Raw genomic sequence first — 20,657 nt, 5'->3', positions numbered from 1 at the left:
CGTGAGTATATTATATGCTGAATAAATTTTCACAAACTGACACACCAATGCAAGTTGAACTAGCTAAAGAAACACAGAAGCACCCAGTGGTAGGATTCAGCCAGTTTGCACTGGTTTGACAGAACCGATACCTAATGTTTTGTTGAGTTCAGCGAACTGGTTGTTAAAATGGCACCTGTAATCAGGGTTCTCTCTGAGGTGGGCGCCTGGGCAGCTGCTCAATGTGGAAATCACAAATTTACATTCCTCACTCTTTTTTAATGTTCATCTGCGCAACAGCGTATTCTAAGTGCCAGTAGTAACGTTCATTCTGTCCATAGGTGAAAAAAACTGCAAGTGAGGATGCCAATCATGAAGCAATATGGAAATATCTTAAATAAAAGTTTTATTGTTTTTTGTCAGGTATTATTTAATATTTTTTCATTATATTTTAAAACACTTTCTCATAACATAATCCAGTTTTGTGTACCTCTTTTATTGTTCTTATTTAAGTATTAAATGCATGATATAATAAACTACCTTTTGGCATATCATTTTTTTTTATACTTAAATAAGTATATTTAAGTCGTTAGGGCAGAGAACCGGTTGTTAAATTATTTGAATGCCGGAGAGACAAGATGGCGCTGGAGTAGGCGGACGTACCAGCATCTACCTCCCAGAACCAAAGTGGATTACAAACTAATTTTATGAACTATCATCTGGAAAAACCAACTTTGGACTAAACTAAAAGGACTCTTCAACCAAGGAACGCTGAAGAAGCCACACAGAGACTGGTAGGAAAAGCGGAAACGCAGAAACGCGGAGAGGGCTGCCCAGCTCCTCGGAGTGAACGGCAGCAGGGAGAGACTCGCATGGCGGGAAGTGAGTTTAGCAGAGGGGAAAGGGTCCTGAGCCCCAGGAACAAAGACCCAGCCTGCAGCCCCAGACCCCAGAAGAGGCATAAGGATAGTATTTAGCTGGAAACAAGTCAGGATACTGTTTGTGAGAGAGTCTGATTTCTCAGACCCAGGATCCTTCTTAAAGGGACTGTGCAGAACATCTCTCTCAAAAACAATCACCTGGGGCTCCTGGGGACGGGGGGAGAGAGGAGAGAACCACAGTAACAGGAAGAGAGTGCAATCCAGGAGGCATAGGGAGAAACATTTTGGGAGATAGCCACCCTAACCCCTGGGATGAGTCACTCCCCGAAGCTGAAGTGAATATTTCCCCCGGAAACAGCAATATCAGCAAAGGGAAGCAGGAGAGCAGCCAAACAAGCTCCCCCGCAGCATTCAGAGCAGAGTCACATAGAAGGAGGGAGCTTTCGGGTCTACAGTAGTGAGTCTTAGGGTCCGAGCTGCAACGCCCCCACCCACGCGGCTGAGGGTGCACCGGAGAGCTGGCGGCAGCGGGAGACAAAAGTGCGGTTCTGCTGGCAGGGGCGGAAGCCGGCTGGCCATCACTGGGCTCAGGTGTGAGCTCAATCTTGCCCGGCTGGGGAAAAGGGGGCGTGCAAAAGCGGTCAAGCTCAGCTGCCAGAAGCCTGTAATCCAGCCTCTGGGAGAAGGGCGGGAACCCCAGAAAGGGTAGAAACCAGCCCTGGAGCAAGGGCAGAGGAGCACAGCCCTGCCCCGCCCGTGCAACCCAGGCTTGTGGTCTGACTTGGTAGCCGGCTCCTCCCGCGGGGGTGGAGCCAAAAGCCCAGAAGAGGTGGAGTTCCGCTATGGAGCTGAGCTTGGGCACGCAGCCCTGCCCGGCGGTAGAGCCAAGGCTAGCAGCTGTTCCTTGAGTGGGATCATCCTGCAAAGGCAGGGCGAAAGCTTGGAAACAGGCTGAGACCCGCAGCTGAACAATGGTGCTCGCCAGTGCCCTCAGGACTGAGCATAACGTCACACACAGGGGCGGGGCAAAGGCCAAGGCCACCAACCCTTGTGCACCCAAGCACATGATCACAGCCAATCCCGTGAAGAGAAAATGTGAAGGCAGAGAAATACAACACAAATAAACCAAGAGAAATCTTCAGAAAAGGACCTAAGTGAATCAGATATAACCAAATTACCAGATGCAGAGTTTAAAATAATGATTGTTAGGATGCTCAAAGATATTAGAACAACCATAGATGGCCATTACGAAAACCTAAATAAAGAGATAACAAATATAAAAAATGACATTGAAATAATAAAAAAGAATCAGACAGAAATGACAAATACAATATCTGAAATAAAGAATACAATGGAAGGAATTAAAAGCAGGATGGATGAAGCAGAGAATCGAATCAGTGATTTAGAGGACACAATAAATAAAGGCATGGAAGAAGAGCAGAAAAAAGAAAAGAGACTCAAAAAGTCTGAGGAAACTCTAAGAGAGCTCTGTGACAACATGAATAGAAATAACATCCGCATCATAGGGGTTCCTGAAGAAGAAGAGAAAGAACAAGGGAAAAAGACTTTGTTCAAACGTATTATAGCGGAAAACTTCCCCCAATTAAGGCAGGAAAACATTTCACATGTTCAGGAAGCACAGAGAACTCCATTAAGGAGAAACCCAAAGAAACCAACACCAAGACACATCATAATTAAATTACCAAAGCTAAATGATAAAGAGAAAATATTAAAAGCTGCTAGAGAAAAAAAGACTATCACCTACAAAAGAGCCCCCATAAGGATGACTTCTGACTTCTCAACAGAAACACTTGAGGCCAGAAGGGAATGGCAAGAAATATTCAAAGTAATGCAGAACAAGAACCTACAACCAAGACTACTTTATCCAGCAAGGCTATCATTTAAAATTGAAGGAGAAATAAAAAGCTTTACAGACAAAAAAAAACTCAGGGATTTCACTGCAACCAAACCAAGGCTGCAAGAAATGCTAAGGGACCTGTTGTAAACAGATCAAAGGAAAAAAAGACTATAGCAAAAGAGAAAAACAGTTTTAAAGAAAAAAATGGCAATAAACAATTACATATCAGTAATAACCTTAAATGTTAATGGATTAAATGATCCGATCAAGAGACATAGGGTAGCTGCGTGGATAAGAAAACAGGACCCATACATATGCTGTCTACAAGAGACACACCTTAAATCAAAAGATGCACACAGACTGAAGATAAAAGGATGGAAAAAAATATTTCACGCAAATGGAAATGAAAAAAAGGCTGGGGTAGCAATACTTATATCAGACAAAATGGACTTTAAAACAAAAACCATAGTTAGAGATAAAGAAGGTCACTACATAATGATAAAGGGAGCAATCCACAAGGAAGATATAGCCATTATAAATATCTACGAACCTAATATAGGAGCACCTAAATATATAAAGCAGACTTTGATAGACTTAAAGGGCGAGATCAACAGTAATACTATAATAGTAGGGGATTTCAATACCCCATTAACATCATTAGATAGATCCTCAAGAAAGAAAATTAACAAAGAAACAGCAGACTAAAAGGACATATTAGATCAACTCAATTTAATAGATATCTTCAGAACCTTTCACCCTAAAACAGCAGAATATACATTCTTTTCAAGCACTCATGGTACATTCTCTAGCATAGACCACATGTTAGGGCACAAAAATGTTCTCAACAAATTTAAGAAGATTGAAATCATATCGAGCACTTTCTCTGATCACAATGGCATTAAACTAGAAATCAACCACAATAGAAAAATTGAAAAACATTCAAACACTTGGAAACTAAATAGCACGTTATTAAACAATGAATGGATGAACATTGAGATCAAAGAAGAAATTAAAAAATTCCTAGAAACAAACGATAATGAGCATACATCAACTCAAAATTTATGGGACACAGCAAAAGCAGTCCTGAGAGGGAAGTTTATAGCACTACAGGCATACCTCAAGAAGCTAGAAAAAGCTCAAATAAACAACTTAACCCTGCATCTAAAAGAACTAGAAAAAGAACAGCAAGGAAAGCCCAGAGCTAGTAGAAGGAAGGAAATAATAAAGATCAGAGCAGAAATAAACGACATAGAGGCTAAAGAAACAATACAGAGGATCAATGAAACTAGGAGCTGGTTCTTTGAAAACGTAAACAAGATCGATGAACCTTTAACAAGACTCACCAAGAAAAAAAGAGAGAGGACTCAAATAAGTAAAATTAGAAACAAGAGTGGAGAAATAACAACTGACACAACAGAAATACAAAATATTGTAAGAAAATACTATTAAGAACTGTATGCCAAAAAACTAGACAACCTAGATGAAATGGACAAATTCCTTGAATCATATAATCTTCCAAAAATCAATCTGGAAGAATCAGAAAACCTAAACAGACCAATTACAACAAATGAGATTGAAACAGCTATCAAAAAACTCCCAAAAAAGAAAAGTCCTGGGCCTGATGGCTTCACAAGTGAATTCTATCAAATATTCAAAGAAGAACTAACTCCTATCCTTCTCAAGCTATTTCAAAAAATTCAAGAGGAAGGAAGACTTCCAAACTCCTTTTATGAGGCGAGCATAATTCTGATTCCAAAACCATAATTCTGATTCCAAAACCAGGCAAAGACAACACAAAAAAAGAAAATTATAGGCCAATATCCCTGATGAACTTAGATGCAAAAATCCTAACAAAATATTAGCAAACCGGATCCAGCAATATATGGAAAAAAATCATACACCATGATCAAGTAGGATTTATTCTTGGGAGGCAAGGCTGGTACAATATTCGCAAATCAATCAATGTGATTCATCACATAAACAAAAGAAAGGAGAAAAACCACATGATAATTTCAATAGATGCAGAAAAAGCATTTGATAAAGTCCAGCACCCATTCATGATCAAAACTCTCAGCAAAGTGGGAATACAGGGAACATACCTCAACATGATAAAGGCCATCTATGACAAACCCACAGCCAACATCATACTCAATGGGCAAAAATTAAGCAATCCCCTTAAGATCAGGAACAAGGCAGGGGTGACCCCTTTCACCACTCTTATTCAACATAGTTCTGGAAGTCCTAGCCACAGCAATCAGACAAGAAAAAGATATAAAAGGCATCCAAATTGGAAAAGAAGAAGTAAAACTATCATTATTTGCAGATGACATGATATTGTATACAGAAAACCCTAAAGTCTCAGTCAAAAAACTACTAGACCTGATAAATGAATTTGGCAAGGTGGCAGGATATAAAATCAATACTCAGAAATCAGAGGCATTTTTATACACTAATAATGAACTGTCAGAAAGAGAAATCAGGGAATCAATCCCCTTTACCATTGCAACCAAAAAAATAAAGTACCTAGGAATAAATCTAACCAAGGAGATTAAAGACTTGTACTCTGAAAATGATAAAACATTGATAAAAGAAATCAAGGAAGATACGAATAAGTGGAGGCATATACCGTGCTCATGGTTAGGAAGAATAAACATCATTAAAATGTCTATATTACCCAAAGCAATTTATAAATTCAATGCAATACCGATTAAAATACCAATGACTTACTTCAAAGACATAGAACACATATTCCAAAAATTTATATGGAACCAAAAAAAGAACACGAATAGCCTCAGCAATCCTGAAAAGGAAGAAAAATGTGGGAGGTATCACACTTCCAGATATCAAGTTATATTATAAGGCCATTGTACTCAAAACAGCCTGGTACTGGCATAAGAACAGGAACATAGATCAATGGAACACAACAGAGAACTCAGAAATAAACCCACAGCTCTATGGACAACTGATATTTGACAAAGAAGGTAAGACAATACAATGGAGTAAAGACAGCCTCTTCAACAAATGGTGTTGGGAAAATGGACAGCTACCTGCAAAAAAATGAAACTAGACCACCAACTTACACCACTCACAAAAATAAACTCAAAATGGATAAAAGACTTGAATGTAAGCCGTGAAACCATAAGCATCTTAGAAGAAAACATAGGCAGTAAGCTCTCTGACATCTCTCGCAGCAATATATTTGCTGATTTGTCTCCACAGGCAAGTGAAATAAAAGACAGGATCAACAAATGGGACTTTATCAAACTAAAAAGCTTCTGCACAGCTAAAGACAATAAGAACAGAATAAAAAGACAAACTACACAATGGGAGAATATATTTGACATAGCGTCTGATAAGGGGTTAATAACCAAAATTTATAAAGAACTTGTAAAACTTAATACCAGGAAGACAAACAATCCAATCCAAAAATGGGCAAAAGAAATGAATAGACACTTCTCCAATGAGGACACACAGATGGCCAACAGGCATATGAAAAAATGTTCAAAGTCACTAATGATTCGAGAAATGCAAATTAAAACCACAATGAGATATCACCTCACACCAGTCAGAATGGCGCTCATCAATAAAACAACACAAAATAAGTGCTGGCGAGGATGTGGAGAAAAGGGAACCCTCCTGCACTGCTGGTGGGAATGCAGACTGGTGCAGCCACTGTGGAAAACAGTACGGAGATTCCTCAAGAAATTAAAAATCGAACTGCCTTTTGACCCAGTTATACCACTGTTAGGAATATACCCCAAGAACACCATAGGTCTAGGAGAAAGTTCAAAACACTGTTTGAAAAGAAGAAATGCACCCCTATGTTTATGGCAGCATTGTTCACGATAGCAAAGATTTGGAAACAGCCCAAGGGTCCATCAGAGGACGAATGGATTAAAAAGCTTTGATATATATATACTATGGAATACTACTCAGCCATAAGAAATGATGACATAGGATCTTTTACAACAACATGGATGGGCCTTGATAACATTATACTGAGTGAAAGAAGTAAATCAGAAAAAACTAAGAACTATATGTTTCCATACATAGGTGGGACATAAAGATGAGACTCAGAGACATGAACAACAGTGTTGGGGTTACAGGGTGGGGGGAGGAGAGGGAGGGGGTTGGGGGAGGGGAGGGGCACAAAGATCATGGCTTTTCAGCATTTGCCATATTCCCCTCTTAATCTATAGACAGACAGCAAATATTTATGTATCGTGTTCTCCCTATAAAGACTGCTGTCTTAGGGACAAATGCTGATAAACTATTTCAGCAGTTCCTCCTTCTTCAAAGACTTATATGTCAACATAGAGCTCCATGTTTCATAGGACATACTCAAGCTCACTCCATGCTCCCTGGAGCTTTAGCACAAGGGAATGCCCCCCCCCCCTTTTTTTTAGTATTTTTTCTTTTATTTATTTATTTTTTGTATTTTTCTGAGGATGGGGATGGGGAGGCAGTCAGACAGACTCTTGCATGTGCCTGACTGGGATCCACCTGTCATGCCTACCAGGGGGGTATGCTATGCCCATCTGGGGTGTTGCTCTGTTACAACCGGAGCCATTCTAGCGACTGGGGCAGAGGACATGGGGCCATCCTTAGTGCCCAGGGTGGCTTTGCTCTGGTGGAGCCTTGGCTGCAGGCAGGAGGGAGAGACGAAGAGGAAGGAGAGGGGGAGGGGTGGAGAGGTAGATGGGCGCTTCTCCTGTGTGCTCTGGCCAGGAATCGAACCCAGGAATCCTGCACACCAGGCCAATGACTCCGACGGGTCTACCATATCATGCTTTTTACTTAAAAAAAAATTTTTTTTTACATTTCTTTTGAATGCTGATGAACAGGAAACACCAAACCTTTTTCGCCTGCAAAACTACTACCTTCTTTATTAGATCTAGTTAATAACACTGTTCTGTCTTTTTCCAAATAGCTCCAGATATATGGAAAAGATTTATATAGGCGGATGGGGATCCTCAAACCCCTCAGCGAGATCTTCTGAGAATGGCTATTAAGATACCTAGAGGCAGAGAAAGCCCAATAGAGATCAGGGGAACTACCAGCTTTTAGGATACACCCTTAAAGGCTCCAACGCCCCAAAGGGGTCTCATAGGATGCCATCTGGGTCCTGCTTCAATAGTGGAAAGGAAGGTCATTGAGCTAAAGTCTGCCAGGCTTACATGCCTCTGCTGTGAGGAAACAGGGACACTGGAAGGTGGGCTTCCCCCTCGCTCCTCTAAGGGAGGGTTCAGTCTCTTCCAGCCCTGCTCCAGCCACCTATGACCTAACCTTGCCCAGAAAGCTGAGGTTTACCACTGAAGGCTGAAGGTGCCCAGGGCCGTGGGCCCCATCTACGACACTGTGGACGAGCCTAGGGTATTTCTTCCAAGAAGCAGGTAAACTGATCTCATTCGCACAAGGGCCACTTAACTATGTTTTGCCTGAATAGTCAGGTTTTTTATTCTTCCCTCAAAGATCTCTGTTGTGGGTGTTGATAGTCCTATTTTCTGCTGCTTTGCTTAATATATAGTGTTTCCTTTATCCCTCCTACCTCAATGCCCCACTCATATTTCAGGCTGGGACTTACTCCTAATTTAGAGCTCTCTTTCCTCCTTTTGCCAACTTGTATTATGAATTTACCTTTGCCACCCAGCTTAGTGTATCCCAAGGTTCTCTTTACCAGGCCACAGTCACAGAGCTCCAGGGAAAAGCAACCTGGTCTCAACTCTCCAGGCAGAGGAGAACAGAAGCTCCATATCCACGCATGCTGCAAATGGCTTTTTCCAGTCTACCTGAATCATTACCAGCTAGAAGCAGCGGTCATTGGGACTTGGACATGAGCTGCAAAGTATAGAATGGTGACAACAATTCCAGTGCCATGTGGACTTTTCCTGTGGGGAACTTTCCTGGACTCCTGCTCCCTGTGACAGCTCCTAACAGACTGAACTGTGGTTGGGTTGCATTTTTCAGGGATTTGGCATGGTGATGGGGCCAATTTGGACTTGGTGAACATGTTAAGGACACTACCCTTTTAGGGATTCTTGCTGTATTGGCCAAGAGTTTGCTTAAAGGCTTTTAATCACTGTAAAAAAAAACAGAGGACTGGATGAAGAAGACAGGGCACATATACACCATGGTATACTATTCAGCTACGAGAAATGATGACATAGGATCACTTGCAGCGGAATGGTGGAGTCTTGGTAGCATAGTGTGGGGTGAAATGGGCGAATCAGAAAAAAACAGGAACTGCAGGATTCCATACATTGGTGGGACATAGAAGCGAGACTAAGAGGCATGGACAGGAGTGTGGTGGTTGCGGGGGGGTGGGGGGAGGGAAGGAGGGAGAGGGGGAGGGGGAGGGGTACAGAGAGAACTGGATGGAGGGTGGCGGAGGACGATCTCTCTTCGGGTGATGGGTATGCAACAGAACTAAATGAAAAGATAACCTGGAAATGTTTTCTTTGAATGTATGTACCCTGATTTATTGATGTCACCCCATTAAAATAAAAATTTATTAAAAAAAAATTATTTGAAGCCGCCACTAGAAGCACCTATTGCAGCATTGCCTTGTCACTCTTCTCCACCAGCAGTAATCACCGTTTCTGACTCCTGCAGAATCGGGTTTATGTACTTTATAGAAATTGAATCATATATTATGTGTCTGGCCTCTTTTGCTCAATATGCATGAAATCCATTCATAATTTTGTTTGTAGCTGTAGATCACTTCCTCCTGCTTTATAATATTCCACTGTGTGAATAAACCATAATTTATTTACTCATCCTACCGTTGATGCCCATTTTTTTTCCAGGAGTTTACAGGTCCTATTACAAATAGTGCTGTCATAAACACACTGAAGCAAATGTCTTTTGGTTAAAAATTGTAGGCATTTCTTTCTTGTGTGTGGGATGACATCTTAGCAAGTGGTACTCTATACACTTATTTTCAGTATATATCTAGGAGTGGAACTGTTAAGTTATAGATAATATATATGTTTAATTTTAGTAGGTAGTGCCAAATAATTTTCCAATGTGAGTCTAACAATTTACACTCTCATCACCAATACTAGGTATTTTCTATCCTTTTCACTTTAGACATTCTGGTGGGAGGTGTAGTAATTTCACATTGCATTCTAATTTGCATTTCTCTAGTGATGAATTAAGTTGAACTTCTCTTAATGTATGTATTGGCCAGTTTCTTCCTTTTCCAGAAAGTGTTCATATCTTTTGCCCTTTTTCTATTGAGTTATCCTACTGATTTGTTAGAGTTCTACGATACTGTAATACTATATATTACATGTAGAGAGAGATAGAGTGCAAAGTTATTTTCTTAGTTTGTATAGATACATTGTGTTTTTATTCTCTTAAAGATGTTTTTGATGAACAGAAGTTAATTTTAATAAAACTCAATTGAACACTTTTTCTATTCATAGTTATCTCTTTTTGTGTTCTCATTAAGAAATCTTTGTCTATTCCAAGATCATAAAGAGGTTCATCCATGTTTATTCTAAAAACTAAAAGCTTTATTATTTTATCTTTCATATTTATATCTGGATTTATTGAAATCATTTATTGAAAATACAGCTTTTTCCCACTGTAGCACAATGTAACCTTTGGCATAAATTAGATGACCATGTATGTAGACCTTTTTTAGGAATTTCTGTATTGTAGGACAGCTATCTATTCTTGAGACACACTGAGATTTTCTTTACCTTTGAATAAAAATACTAGCAGGAAATCCTCATTCTAGAAGCATCAATACTTTTCACCCAGCTCTTAAAAATAAAGTCATGTTTCTGGGCTCAGCCTCTGTGAGGAATTGGAACATTTCAGGGTCACCTTCAGTCTCTGACTTCCACCTTCACCTTCACCTTCACCTTCAGTGGGGTTGGGAGATAAGAAGTCTAGATGGAAAGTAAAGCCAAGTTCTAGCAAAGTACCCTCCCTAGGTCCCAGTGGGGACTCTTGTCACTTCAGGTGGGCAGGCAGACTGTTCTGCCTACTAAAATATCTCCTGTTAAGTATTAGTGATGGAGGAACTGTACCAAATTCCCATTCTCAGTTGGGGCACTTCTTGTCATAGCTGTGAGGTTATCATGAAATTAATAATAACATCATGTCTTATATTTTACCATCACCAAAGAACCTGTTACAGCATTTAACCTTCTCCCAATTCAAAGAGGGAAGTATTATATTAATACTTTTATAGATGTCAAAAATTAAAAAAAAAATAAAAACATTATCAAAGGCAGGTCTTTTGTAAATGAGTTGAAGCTAATCTGTGGGATTTTAAATGCAGTGGTTTGGGATGCTGACTGTTGGAACACAGTCCTAGCACTAGATTCTCAGAAAGAATGATGACCATGTGCCTGCCTTCAGCAGGTGCTTTCTGAAATGCTCGCAACTGCACTTCCCACAGGGTCAGGAACATGGAGCCTAAGATCTCAAGTTCAAAATGAGAGAAAGAGGAATTTTAGAGTAGCAGGGAGGGACAACGGGGGCTTAAGATAATGGAATCAACTAGGCAAAACCCTTCTATCTCTAACCCAGAAAATAATTTTGCCAATAAAAAGGAGAAGCTAGGAAAATTATTTTTTAAATATTTTCAGTGAATTTTTAATATTTTTATTAATGTTTTCAGTGAATCAAGTAGTGACTAATTAGTACAATCTGTGTGCCTACCTCTGTAGTATTAAATTTAAGGAATTTATTTGGTGAAATGAAACACACAAAATAGTCACAAATACTCCATAAGTAGAATTTTATTCTTGGTGGGACTAAAGGCATCCCAAAGAAAAGAGTGAGAGGACACCTGCCATCAAGGTTAAGAAATACAATGGATTAAAGTAGCATGTTATTCAGCTCTAGTTTGATCTTTGTTTACATTTGTTGACTACCTATAGAGAGGCTGGCAATGTTCTAAGTACTGATGGAGAATATTTTGAGAGTTCTTTTTTTTTTTGTATTTTTTCGAAGCTGGAAACAGGGAGGCAGTCAGACAGACTCCTGCATGCACCTGACCGGGATCCACCCAGCATGCCCACCAGAGGCCGATGCTCTGCCCATCTTGGGGCGTTGCTCTGCCTCAATCAGAGCCATTCTAGCGCCTGAGGCAGAGGCCCCAGAGCCATCCTCAGTGCCCGGGCAAACTTTGCTCCAGTGGAGCCTTGGCTGCGGGAGGGGAAGAGAGAGACAGAGAGGAAGGAGACGGGGAGGGGTAGAGAAGCAGATGGGTGCTTCTCCTGTGTGCCCTGGCCGGGAATCGAACCCAGGACTCCTGCACGCAAGGCCAACGCACTACCACTGAGCCAACTGGCCAGGGCCATGAGAGAAGTTCATTTAAAAAGCTAAGTAGTCTGTTCTGGAAAAGCTACTCTAGTGCTTATAGTAGATATTAGCACTAAGAAAAATCCCCCCTAGAAAATTCAGCTACTCTAAGGTCACTTACAGTTACTGTGGAATCTTCCCTATTTTTCACCCCTTCCTTCCCAAAGCTTCTCCTCATTAAAGTCCTATTTGCCTTTACTGGTGAAATTCCAGAGGCCAAGTTTCTCATTGTACCAGTTCTCTAAAATCACATTGTTAGGTTATACGGGATGTCTGAAATCAAAGCTTTTCTAAAATAATTTTACAGTGGGGAATAGAGATGAGTCTTTCCCTTAAAATCCAATTACCAGTTACCAATTACCAAGGTAACATATGTCAACTAGAACCCTTTAGACAGCTTGAAAATTTGCACTCACAATTTGCATTCACATGCTACAGAAGTGAGTGTTTCGAGCAGACAGAATGGCGTCCTGGCACCTGCCAGCTCCAGACAGAGCCGAAGCAGAGGTCGACCTCCACTCGCAGCTGCGGGGGCTGCTCCGGACACTCCAGACCCCGCTTGTGCTCTTGGGATTAACGGCAGGTGTTTTTCTTCTGCTCTGACAGAAACCTCACTCTTCTTTCTGAATCAGTCCCTCTTCACTAAAAATACGAGTTGAATTTTAAGAAAAACATGGGCTACCTTAGTAAACACAGATAGTATTTCAAAACTTGGGAGCCATGGTTCTTTTGTAAGTCAAAACATTACAAATAAAGGAAAAGTTTATTTGATTATTAACTTTTAAAATTAAAGCTGGTCATTAAGTTATTTTTGTCTTTTTGGCATAAGAGAAAAAAAATCCCTGGTATTAACTGAAGGACTGGCAGCAATATAAAATCAATGCAATATCTGAATTACAGAACATTTTCGATGGCATTGCATTGCTTCCAACCACACTAGCATGCTTGTTGTTCAGGTGTCAGAATCAGTGACTGATTGGTAAGTATTCAAAGATAGAACTTTGTTGATAAAACATGGTTGAGGTCAATGGAAAGTAAATACAGTAAAATTAGTGATCATAAAAATGTAAAGAGTGAGTCAAAATTTTATGTAAGGTTTCTTTTGGGATTCCTGTTCTTCTTGTTTGGTCTAGCATGTTGGAGTCAGATCCTTTGCAATGTCCATTTAAATAAATAACAATATTTGAAATAATCTTTTAAATTAGTTTGATGTAAATAGCTAGCTCTTGTCTCATAAATTTTAATGTTAATACAGCTTTTATTATTAGCGCTGTTAGTCAGTAGTTGGAACATATCTTTCAGAGTATTAGTAATTTACTACCAAAGAATTAAAAAATTTCTATGGTAAACTTCAAATTATCCCTTATTCAAATGGCTTTATGTTAACAATCTTTTTATTTGTACCAAGCTTTTAATGTGAGTCTCCCCAAATTTATTTCTATCTAAATAACTGAATTTTCTATGCTCCCTTATCTATTTCAATTAAATGATAAAACCAAACTAAAAGCACGGTGCGTAAGAGGCACAGCAAATGCAAGTTGGGAGAGACTGGATTTCAATCTACATAAAAGTGGCTGAAATACAGCTGGAGAAGACAGACATACTCACGGGGTTGGATGGCCCAATAAAAGCCTTTCATTCGCTACAACTGTAAATTTTGCCTCTTTTGAACTGGCTAAAGCTGAAGAGAGAATAATTTTTAAAAGATGGCAATAATAAAAACAAAATTAAATTTGCTAGCGGTAGAAAAAAATGGAAAAGAAGCAAACCCTGGAAATCCTTGGCAGCCAGAGCTGCTGGAACAAGAATGGGTTATGATTTCTAAACCAGAAAATTTTTAGGTCATTTTTATTTTTCAAAAATAACAACCATTTCCTCATTAATCTTTTCATTACTATAGAATTATGAGAACAAGCAAGTTTCATTTGCGAAGCATGTATGGCCAACTATTAGCCAGACAATGTGGTCTGAGTCTGGAGGAGGAACACGTAAATATAACCGTATAGCCGAGTGAGCATGGTGTTGTGGGAGTAGAGAGAGAAAAGAGGGTAGGAGAGCTGGAGTTAAAAAGATGATATTGGAATTGGCTCTTGAAAGCTGGCCAGGCGAAGGGGAGACTGGGAGGAGGTAAAGCAGTTCAGGCTGAGGAAAGAACGTGATGCATATGTGTGAGAGGACATCACACTGTCAGAGAAAGATGAGGAGTTCAGCGTAATCGGAACATGAGTGGTGTGGGAGCGAAGATGGGGGAATAGTAACAAGGAGAGACTTGGAAATGCTGGCTAACAACACCCCAGTCCCTGAGTTGGATTCTGCCATCAGTTTAACAAGTGGGGGGGGGCAGCAAGATCAAGTGTGACTTATGGAACTCTGAGAGCATGAAGTGTCCTTTTTAGGAAGCTGTTACCTTGGTCCAGGAGAGAGATGGTAAGGCTCTGAATTAAGATCATGACAGGGGAACACAAGGAGAGAGCTGTAGATTCAGACGTTCTGTCCGAGTTAGAACCAACAACAGCAGTTAACGGATTGCACATGGGGGCCATGGAGAGATCATCAGCATCATTTAAGAAGCTCTACTCATTACACAATTTAGTGCACTTGCAGAAAAGGACTGCCCTGAGCTGGTTCAACCCTGTCAACACAGCAGCTCCAAGGCCAAGTGAACCATATAGAGTTTTAAATCTGTGTTTAGGGGTGTATTTCCAATCCAGGCAGATTGCTGGTAGCTTTGGCTGACCAAGTCAGAAATGGCTGAGAGACAAGGAGAGCCTTTTCTATCATCCCTTTTGGATAAAGGAACGTGGATGATGTGGTGACCACACTGTGCAGCCACCAGGCAGAGGGCATCCTCCTTCTGTGTAAACTGAGGGATAAAGTATACCTTTATTATATCTCCATTCCTCTACTTTTTAAACTGCAAACTGAAAATGGGCTTACTGTATTTTAAAAACCATAATTTCCCTAGGTGCTGCTCTGGCCATTCCCCAGGAGCACAGCACAGCCTCAGTGGTCAGGGGCTGTTTGATGACTGTGTGCTCAGGCATGCCTGCAAATGTCACTTTATCAATGTTCAGTCTCCCTTGGAGGAAGGAAACATGGAATATCCAGTCTTTCCTGTTCAAGTAGAATAGAAGCCTCGATTCTACTGATTATGAGATAACTGCTAGCTCCCTGACTGAACCCTCAACTTGACCATTGTACCAATGAAATAGACACTAAACCATACATTCATAAAGAATCTAAATATGATACCACGGTTTTTAGAAGGTATTGTATCTGAAACTCCACAAAATCATATTGCAAATAGTAGTAACAATGGAAAAATCTAGTGTTTACTTGAAAAATAGGGACCTTAGCTTTTGCATGTGGATTAATCTACCTTACTTCTGAATAGTGTTTTATGTAGCTGGCACAGGGTCCCCCCCTAACTAAAATGTGAACTTGTGTTCTTCCAAGTATAGATCTCAACCTTGAATTCATATATATAGTTTTCTGCTTTACTAGTAAGTATGTAATTTTTAGGGTCATTTTTTCCCCCTCAAATCACCATTTTCTTTTGTTTGTTTCACAGACTTTTGACTTTGCAAATAACTTTAGCAAGTAACATGTAAATTTTAAACTTTTTGTGAAAAGCTTGATGTGCTGATGTGCCTTGGCCACATAGCTCAATGGTTTGAGAGTTGTCCCAAAGTGCCACGGTTGTGGGTTTGATCCCCAGTCAGGGCACAGACAAAAATCAACCAAAAAATGCATAAATACATGGGTCAACAGGTCAATGTTTCTCTCTCTCTCTCAAATGAATCAATAACTTTAAAAAAAATTTTAAAGTGAAAAGCTGATATGAAAATGTCGATGTTGGCCCTGGCCGGTTGGCTCAGCGGTAGAGCGTCAGCCTGGCGTGCGGGGGACCCGGGTTCGATTCCCGGCCAGGGCACATAGGAGAGGTGCCCATTTGCTTCTCCACCCCCCACTCCTTCCTCTCTGTCTCTCTCTTCCCCTCCTGCAGCCAAGGCTCCATTGGAGCAAAGATGGCCCGGGCGCTGGGGATGGCTCCTTGGCCTCTGCCCCAGGCGCTAGAGTGGCTCTGGTCTCAGCAGAGCGATGCCCCGGAGGGGCAGAGCATCGCCCCCTGGTGGGAAGAGCGTCACCCCTGGTGGGCGTGCCGGGTGGATCCCGGTCGGGCGCATGCGGGAGTCTGTCTGACTGTCTCTCCCCGTTTCCAGCTTCAGAAAAATACACACACACACAAAAAAAGAAAATGTCGATGTTCCCATACATAAGTATAAATCAGTGTGTGCATGCGTGTGTGTGTGCATGCTTGTATATAATTTCTTTTTAAATGTTTCAGAAAAAAGTTAAGAGTAAAAAAATAAATTGGGAGAATCTGAAAATCTAGTATACATAAAATAAAGTATCTTGGTGGTTAAGAGCTTAAGCTTTGGAGACAAACAGATCTAGATGTAAATCCTGGTTGTGATAATCTCATTGAGCCTCAATTTCTTCTTCTGTAAACTGGGGAAAACAATGCTTACTGTTTCACTAAAAACACCATCTGTGAAGCAATTTGTAGAACGCCTGATGTACCAATGACAGTAATTATTAAGTACACACTATTTTCAACAACTTTAATAGTTTAACCACAGTAAACATAAAACTAATTTTTTAGCTACTGGACCTGAAGATAAAGAAAGTAAAACATTGATTTCTTATAAATCAAAAGGCAATGTGGTGAGAAATGTGTTAGGTGGGTGGTTGAAAACGGAGAATATGCAGGCGCAATATAATTTACCTCAATGCTCAGAAACTACTACCAAACAAAACAATGAAAACCAAAAAATACTTCATTGTAGTTTTAACCACATTACTTCAATGACTAAACAAGACTAAACTTTAGGCCCTAGGACTACCTAGTCACTCCTAGCATATAGTAGGTGCTCAATCAGTTCTGGTTGACTCAAAACACCAGAAAGAAAAGAATGCAATAAAACTCTCAGTGTTCAAACAGCAACACATAAGGAATTGTACAGGAACCAGCTTCAGTGTTGCTGCAAAAGAACTGTGTTTATTAAAATCTCAAACTTCGCTAAGCCAGGGAAGGGAATTATGGCTATAAACAGATTTATAGCTTCAGACTTTACACCTTTCATTCTGCATTGAAGATTAAAAGAGAACAAGCAGAAAGAGAAATACATATAAACTGAAATCTAAAATACCTCAAACAGCCCCGATTATAGCAAAACTAATTTTTATAGCTATTATTTTCTGAGCATTTTCTGTGGTGAGATTGTAACTATAAGTTCTTTTGTGGTGTCACTTTTGAGTCTTGGACAAGGGACTACATGTACCCATGCTCAGTCTTAAATCATAAGCAGCCATAAGGAACCAATTAGTGGGGTCTAGCACTCAAAGAAAATTCAGAAAAACCAATCATTAAAAAAGGACTCTCAAAAATAAGACTGATGTAGCTCAGTGGAGTTAAGGGCTTATAAAACAGCAGGAATCAGGGAAGCTCACTCTGGCTTTCTTTTCTAACACAATACAAATTAAATACAGCCAAGTTAACACTCCTGCCAATCAAAACCAAGGGGGCCCTTCTTTCTAGCATCATTCCTTGTCTCTAAATATTTTCAGGGGTTGCTAAAACTTTTTTGTTTGACTTTGCATTTTTTAACTTATTTTTAAGAGGTCAAATAGAATGAACTCCATGGTGAAAGATTTGGAATCATAAACATTCCTTTTGTCGAAAGAAAGTATCAACTTGCTCTACAAATGCCCACAGTAGCCCCTGTGATTTCACAGCTAATGGTGTAAACTATCCTACAATACTCTTAGTGTCCTCAATGTAATTCAAATGTATGCAGAGGTACATGCATCTTTAAACCTTGGGTTTAATTTATAATCGCCTATTTCAGCATGTTTCCTAAATACCATTCTCACATAATTTTGCCCAGGCTGCCTAAGAAAGCCTGGTTTGAAGGTCAGTTTGCTTCTTTGTTTCATTTGTAGTTTCTTATGGTGCAATACTGGTTATGTGAGGGGCAATTGAACACAACAGGGGTAAGGGCAGGATGTTGCTTTCAGTCTAAGATACGCAGGAGGAATAAACACCATCAGATGAGGCAAGGAGAGCCTGAATCCTGGGTCTGGCTATGATTCTCAAGCTTCCGATGTAAAGTAGAAGCCCAATTGCCTTCGTTTTCAGCTGATGATTAAAACAACCAAAAGCTTTCAATGTAAGCTTTGACAACTACCAGGCTCTCCAACTCCAGATTTTTCTGTATCTTCACCCTCCTCTCTGTGTGGGGTGACATCACATTGGGCCTGTCTACCTACCGCCTCCTCCCCAGTCTTGCCCTGCTCCTTATCCGCTGTCTCTTCCACTACTGTGGTTCCCTCCGATTCTTCCCCTTGGTCTCCACACATGGTCATTCACCCTCTCTTAATGGCAAGGGGAAGAAACGTTTCCTTTGCCTTCTATTGCCTCATCTTAAAGTCCTGATCTTAATCTTACTATTTCCATCAAACCCCCCTAAATAAGAGATTGATCATAAGAAGAAAGGAAATTGGATTTGAGGAAAGAGAAAGGAGGTAGTCGAGTAGATGTCCTATTTTTAAAGTCTGGTTTTGGGAAAGGTAAAGTAACAAGAGCTGAAATACATTCTGGTGTTGGAGGCATTTCTTTTCTTTAAGAAGAAGAAAGCTGAGCTATGGGAAGGGAAACTGCTAAGCCAGTCCACGGGGCCCTAGAAAGGAGTTACCCTATGCTCAAGTAAAACTAAATAAACCAGGGCTTTGGGGAGGAAGGGTTGACAAAGTTCATAGATGACAGGATTGCCCAAATTTGTGTCTAAACCTTTTGTCTTTTCACTTTACTTCCTTCACCAGCTATCAAATAAATACAGCATCAAGGCTTTAACTATTACCTGACTTATGTCCTAAATTCCTTTTCAGGCTGCAACCCTGCATTCCCAACTGCTCATCAGATGTCTAAGCCAAAATATGCCATCATCAGCTCAATTCAACATTCTCAAACTTAGCTTCTCGATTTCTGCTTCAAGCCAGTTATGACTTCCCTACCTTTGTTAAACACAGCGCTACTCCTTCAAGCCTAAACACTCAGTGTCACATTTGAGTCAGTAAATGAACTCTATTGTCAGGTCCTATAGATTTAATTTTCCACAAAATCCCTTGAATCCATATTTGCTGGCACCCTTGTTCCTGGAAAATAGGACTAGTCTACAAGCTTCTTTCTCCCTTACTCTACTCGGACCTATACACTTCTGCCACATTATGTTTTCTAAAGCACCTTTTGGAACACATTCTTCAGCTCAGAAAAGGTCAAGGGCCCATTTTCAATCCACAATGAAAAAATTGTTCCAGAAAATGATCCTCCACAGATACCAATGCTGTGAGGAGACAGGTTGTAGGGAATCCAGTCAATCCCACTTGACCTGCTCATCAAACAAAAACACTACATGCTTCTTGATACAGTGAACTAGAAAGCATAACACATCTTTATAAGAGTTTTCCTAAAAGTTGAACCAGAGTCTAATCAAACTTTTAAATGGAACTCACAGTTCACAAGAACTACTGAGGAAAAGGGAACTAATTAAGCAGCAGCAGGAGGAAGTCATTAGACCAGTCCAGAATTAAGGGTATTCCCTATACAGAACAAATGTCCTGAAAAATTGATGACATGAACAAAATAAAAAGATAAGAGACAACTATAGAGTAGAAGTTGAAGAGTTATAGCAATTAAATGCCAAGTGTGAGCTTTGGGTTTGGATTCAAATGAACTGTTTGTAATGAGTCATTTTGGAGAGAATTAAGAAAATTTGAATACAATTGGTATAATAATATTGATGAACTATTGTTAATTTTACTGGGTTGATATGAAATATGTTATGCTTTAAAAAGGTTCTATTAGTTAGAAATTCATACTTCAGTACTTGCAGACGCAATGACATGATATCTACGTTGTGCTTTTAAACACACCAGCAAAACAAAGCAAAACAAAATAGATGAAGAAAAGGGATTCATAATACAAGACTAGCCATTGATAATTCTTGAAGCTCAGTGATGGGTCCAGGGCACTTTATGATAATATTTTCTCTACATTTTGAGAATATTTGAAATTCCCCCCAAAAGTAGTTAAATAATTTAAAATTTGATGACGGTTCTAAAATTACTAAATAATTTACTAACTTCTGCCTATATCCAAAGTCCTCTAAATCTGCTCCTAACTTTCCTTTCCTGCCTCAGTACCCCTCCGACCCCTGCCCCAGAACCCCATAAAGATCCTTTCCTCCATCGGCCTTGAATACCAGGTGTTCTCAGAATGCCCTGCACTCTTGTGACTCTCTGTATCTTTGCTTATTCTAGTCTTTCTTCTGAATAAACATCAATTATCATTTTGTTTGAAATAAGTATAGCACATCTTTCTTGAAATCTCTTACCTGAAACCTGAGCTATGGAGCTACTTGGAGGAAAAAACAACAACAGAGTAGAAACATGAATTTCTGTAAGAAACATTAGTCCTTGCATTTAAAAGTCCCATCTCCACCTCTTCTACTATTTCACTATCATTATAGCCAGTCACTGATGACTCATCTCAGTGA

General features: G+C 40.0%; 1 protein-coding gene across 1 annotated transcript in view; it reads right to left on the bottom strand.

Annotated features, from left to right (window-relative positions):
- The window catches only part of COL25A1 (collagen type XXV alpha 1 chain), a 603,455-nt gene that overhangs the window by 179,695 nt on the left and 403,103 nt on the right, over positions 1 to 20,657 (bottom strand). The window lies entirely within an intron of this gene.

The sequence above is a fragment of the Saccopteryx bilineata genome, chromosome 5 (genome assembly GCF_036850765.1).
Source record: "Saccopteryx bilineata isolate mSacBil1 chromosome 5, mSacBil1_pri_phased_curated, whole genome shotgun sequence".
Taxonomy (NCBI): Eukaryota; Metazoa; Chordata; class Mammalia; order Chiroptera; family Emballonuridae; genus Saccopteryx; species Saccopteryx bilineata.
Note: the sequence above shows the minus strand (reverse complement) of the source record. Positions and strands in the feature narration are given on the sequence as shown.